General features: G+C 39.2%; 1 pseudogene across 2 annotated transcripts; it reads left to right on the top strand.

Annotated features, from left to right (window-relative positions):
- The first annotated feature begins 2,202 nt into the window (after positions 1-2,202).
- Positions 2,203-5,246, top strand: LOC149262153 (putative inactive receptor kinase At1g27190 pseudogene; annotated as a pseudogene). 2 transcript variants are annotated; one of them, XR_016258810.1, is made up of 2 exons: positions 2,203-2,585; positions 2,747-5,246. The product of XR_016258810.1 is annotated as a putative inactive receptor kinase At1g27190 pseudogene, transcript variant X2 (transcript). The 2 variants fall into 2 exon arrangements; XR_016258809.1 differs by having other exon boundaries at positions 2,203-2,602.
- Positions 5,247-5,629: the final 383 nt, after the last annotated feature.

The following is a 5,629-nucleotide window of genomic DNA, read 5'->3' as shown; positions in this document are numbered from 1 at the left end:
TTTCTGTTTTGGATATAGATAATCGATTCATGTTTTGTACCAGTTCATTTATTTGTCCAGATGTAGAACCAATATGTTCTACCATTTTGTCTCCAACATTCTCTAGCTTTATTAGAGATTCTCTAACATATCCTCTAATTACTGAAGTAGAATTTTGAACATTATTCAAGGAATTATTTACAGAATTCAAAGAAACTTAGACAATATCAAATTGTTCTTTGACCTCTTTGGATTTGGCCATGTTCATTTCAAGACTTTTCAGAGTTGTGTTTGTCCAATTCAGTTGTTCAGAAGTTTTATGTATTCTGCCATCAGTTCCAAATGCACTGTCATCCTTTAATACTAATGGTATTGCTTTTGCAGAATTTTGTCCTTCTCCAAGCACTATGCCTTTGTATGGAGGAAAATTTGTAGGTGTTTCAACTTTAAGGCCATCTAGTGCTATCTAAGAATGTTGAGATGAAGTGGATGCATCAGTCATTAAAATCATTTGTTGTTTTCTCTTTTCTAACCAAACATAGAATGAGATCCATGTGTTAGTACATTCCATGTGGCTTTTCCATTCTTGAGACAATTTTATTTTTTCAGACATAGAATGACTCAAACAAAATTCTTTTGCTTTAGGATTTGTAAAAAGATCCCAATTCAACATGGCTTTCATCCATTTGGCAGAGACTCTATTTTTCAGACATCCATCCATTAAAGTGAAGAATTTGTGCATCTCCATGACTGTTGGCTTTTTGTAGTCATCTGGAACAGAACCAAATCGACAATTTGGTATAAGGCCATTAGCTTGCTCAAGATAACCAATACCATATCTTGGTTTGGCTGGTTTCATTATTGAAAACATTTGGGTTAACCTTGGATCTTCATTTTCCAAAATAGGAATCTCATGCATCATTAAAACATGTTCTGACTCATGAGGAAATGGAATTTTAGAGCACTTAGGATTTGGACATGGATTGTCAGAAGTTGTAGGTGGGGCTTCACTGGTCCTAGGATGATGGTTCTCATGGATTACCAAATCTGCATGCTGGCTTAAAATAACTAGACACTGACACTCTGGATATTTAACTTCTAAGGAAGAAAAATTTACCATCTAGGCTAATTCAAACAATGAAATATGTTTGCAAGTATTTACAAGAGAACTTGTGCAAGCAGTGTCAACAAGTTCAGGATTTCTGTATAATGGTGAACCCTTGCACATTTGATCTATCTTCTTTTTGTCTATAGTAGATCTACGAGGGAAAGATAAGACAGCAGATGAGGACTCTTCTCTGATATCTGCAGAGTTAGTGCTAAAATTTGTTAACTATACGATAATAGAGATTCCGATATTTAAATGGCTGGGGCTCTTTCGTTTTTTTGACTGTTTCTGCAGCTTAAAGTCCAAATGAACGTGCGTGCAATGGACGGCCGGCGTAGCTTTTCTCAATGGCACATCAAGGCATCTTTCAACGGCGGCCAAATTGACCGTCTGCAAAACGGAACGGAAGGTAAGGTAAATTTATCCATTCCTTATATACACTGTTTGGAAATTGAAAGTAAAATTGTGTGTCTAAAACCTTGTAACATAACATTGAAATGTGCAAGGTTTTGGACAATGAATGCTCAAAAATCCATTTACACAGTTCTAAAAAATTATAATATGAAGCTGTTTCAGTAAAAATGAAAAACTAAAGAATCTAGTTGCATTTTTTCAAAGAGTTTAAAGTAAAGGTTCTCTGACAAAAAAGTCTAAATTGTTTACCGCTCATAGTATCGGGCTGTAAATTAAAGTGTTTTTCAATTGCATAGCATTTTGTCCTTTCAATTAAATAATTTAATCGAATTTAATAATGAATGAAAAAAATTAAATATTTCACAGTGCTAAAATTGCAAATGGACTTTTCAATCTTCGAGCTCCATGTAACAAATAGACTTTTGAATTCTTTTTTTCTCGAATATGAATTGCAAATAGACTTTTTAATTTTCAGTTTGACTGGAAAAACCTCTAGATAGCCATTTCAACAATTTTATCCGCAATCTGAAAATTTCCATTATATTTAAGACGAAATTTTATACTCAAACTTGGAAATTTCCATTATATTTAAGACGAAAGACACACGAAAGTATCGTATGCCAATCGCAATAAAAGGCTCTGTGCCCACTAGATGGGCCAAAGTAATTGGGCTTCCGAGTCCTGACAGGTCAACTAAATCTGACGGTCTATCTTCGATCCATAGCGCACTTACTCCCTGCGAGATTAACTACATGTCGGAACAATAATTCAAACACAACTCCGGCGTCCGCACATGTAGAAGGTTTGTATAAAAGTCCGCTGTATTCGGCAACAGATTAGCGGCACTTAAGGTTAAGCGCAAGAGATTGGGATTCAGCTGGAGTTAGGTGGGGTAGGGTAGGGTAAGGAGAGTATGCCGTGTTTGACTGCAATGCAGAGAAGAATCGAATACTAAATCATTGTCACGCACTGAAAACAAACAAAGCAACCACGACCGAGGAAAGTAACAGGAGCTGCAGCAGCAGCCATGGATTCGCCATCGGAAGCTGCCCACCAAAAGCCCAGCTGAGGTGGTGATAATAAGGTGTGTGTGATAATAAGGTACTGACTGCAACATCCATATCGTCATATTTTATGGGTTTCTGATTTTTCCTTTCGGGTTGTGGATATTATCGGTCCTGGTTCTGGAAAAACGTTTTGGTAAGGGGTTGACATGGGGATAACAATGCTTATTTTCATGCTCAGGCTTTTTCATTTTATCAAGAGGTAATCCATGCTTGTTGGGGTAGCAACAATACTGATTGATTCGTGCCGGGAGTCCTGTTGAGTGGACGCTGGGTTGTTAGGATAGGCGATCAGTGAAACCATGAGAAAATTCGGGTTTTTGGGCCTTCTGGGGGTCATGCTAGTGATTTTCCAACTGATATGCCTCATCTCGTCCCAGTCCATTACTCCAGGAAATGATATAGAGTGTCTTCAGAATACTTACAACGAATTGAAGGACCCTCAGGGGAACCTCTACACCTGGAACTTCGCGAACAATACCAAGGGGTTTATTTGCAATTTTCTGGGAATTACTTGTTGGCATAATGATGATAACAAAGTGCTGTCAATTTCGCTTCAAGGTATGGAGCTTCAAGGTGAGTTTCCATCTGGAGTACAGTACTGCAAGAGTATGACGAGCTTGACTCTCTCTCAAAACAGTCTTACGGGTACCATTCCCAAGGAGCTCTGCCAATGGCTTCCTTTTCTGGTAACCATTGATCTCTCCAACAACAAGTTTACGGGAACTATTCCGGCTGAGCTTCATAATTGCACATACCTCAATATCCTCCACCTGAATGGAAATCAACTTACAGGGGAAATTCCCTGGCAATTCACACGGCTCGACCGTCTCAAGGACTTCAATGTAGCAAACAACAAGCTTACTGGAAATATACCTTCATTCATTCACAACTTTTCTGCCTCTAATTTTCAGGGTAACCCTGGGCTATGTGGGTTTCCCCTTTCGAAAACATGCGAATCGACCAACGGGCCAGTAAATCCCATGGCTGTCGCGGCCTTTCTTCTGTTTGGCATAGTGTTAATTGTCTGGATTTTACTTGGTCTTCATTGGATGATTTCTGAAGCAAAAAGAAGAAGATCTGCTAAAATCCCATTCCCAACATCCAGAGAGCCCAGTGATTGGCAGAAATATGTACGAGTTCGGAGATCTGTTAAAGTTCGCTTGTTCGAGAAGCCAATGAGAAAAATGAGATTGGACGATCTTCTGGCTGCCACTCAAGACTTTAGCGAAGACAATATCATATTGTGCGGAAGAACAGGTATCCTCTACAAAGGCAAGCTGCCCGATGGGTCTTTGTTGGCAGTAAAAAGGCTCCGCTCATGTTCACAGGGTGCAGAAGATTTCAAGTGCGAGATGAACACATTAGCCCATCTGAGGCACCGAAATCTTGTCCCTCTTCTGGGCTACTGCATTCTAGAAGAAGAGAGGCTGTTGGTGTACAAAAATATGGCGAGGGGAACGCTCCTCAGCTGCCTCCATGGCGTTTATGGCGACCATAATACGCTCGACTGGGCGACAAGGCTGAAGATCTGTATAGGCACTGCCAGAGGACTCGCTTGGCTTCACCACAGCTGCGATCCCCACGTCGTGCATCGCAATATAAGCAGTGGAATCATCTTTCTAGATGAAGAGTACGAACCGCGCATTAGTGGATTCGGATTGGCCAGACTTCAGAATCCCGAGGACAGTCACTGTGTTACCATTTCTTGCTCTGGAGAGAAGACTACTGATGAGGTTGTGGAGGAATTTGGGTACGATGCTCCGGAAACGTGGAGGAACTCGTCTGTTGCGACATTGAAAGGCGATGTATACAGTTTCGGAATACTTGTGTTAGAGATAATCACGGGGTTAAGGCCGCGTGACACCATCATGGATGAAGAAAGTAGGAATGAAATGACTTTCCTTGAATGGATACATGGTCCTTTTGTACATGAGGGCGTCGACTGTATAGAGCAGGCAATACAACGCTATCGCGCGAATCAGATGAATGTATCATCAGAGGATTGGATACACCGTCTTTTTGCAGAGAAAGATTGTGTTGAGGGGGTAAAAGACAGGTATCGTGCTAATCAGATGGCGGAATTATCCGACGAAGATATTTCAGCCGTTGCAGAGGTGACCCGCGTGGCATTTGAATGTGTGAATATTGATCCTGGAGAGAGGCCATCGATGTATGAAGTGTACAAGCGTTTGATGAAGATTGGAGAGAGGTATAGTAGCATTTCAGACGACGACGACGAGGAAGTGTCCCTTCTTCAGTACAATCAGGCATCATCCGGTTAATGGCGTTGTCGTTTACACACAAGTGTTAAATAGATATAATGTGCGATAAAATGGTCTTTTTTAGTCTTTGAGAGTAGAATGCAAAATCCATGCACTACACTTAATAAGCAAAGCAAATTAGTGTTATGAATGGAAATTTCAATGTTGTCATTCCTGCCATGCTAATAGATAGAAAAGAAAAGTCAACTAGAAAATGGAATACACAATGGACGTGCTTGTTAAGAACCAATAGGATTCTTGATAAGACATTTCTACCTTAGGTAGAGCTTGTATATGCTAATGAGTATCGTAGTTGTTATGTATCCATACAATGTATTCTATAGTAGGTTTTAGGGAATCATTGAATAAAATAAGTTCAAAACCAGAACAATGTATGCCTTGATTCATAAGTTAAGAAAATAAATTAGTAATAAGGGGAGGTACAAGATAGAAAACGGATCAACATCAAAGTTATGTTGATTCCGAGGTACAAATTTTGGTTAAGAGAGATGATCTCCCTATGAGTAAGACTATAGAAGAGTGATACAATTTAGGAAACAAAATTATTTCTAGATTTGTATAAGTGATTGATATATTTGATAAGCTTATATTAGTTTTTTTTCAATCTCATTACCACCTAACCCACCCATGATATATGTCATATGTAGTAGTTTTGATACATTCCATGTTATTTATGTCAAATGATGTACCTTGAAATGTGTTATAGTTGGAGAGGACACAAAAACTATACATCAAGGTTGTCTCATTATTACTTTAACTATAACTTTGAAATTAGTTTT

This window comes from Pinus tabuliformis, chromosome 6 (genome assembly GCF_031772625.1).
Source record: "Pinus tabuliformis cultivar Carrire ecotype Pingquan chromosome 6, CPIR1, whole genome shotgun sequence".
Taxonomy (NCBI): Eukaryota; Viridiplantae; Streptophyta; class Pinopsida; order Pinales; family Pinaceae; genus Pinus; species Pinus tabuliformis.
This window is presented reverse-complemented; position numbering and strand designations above follow the sequence as displayed.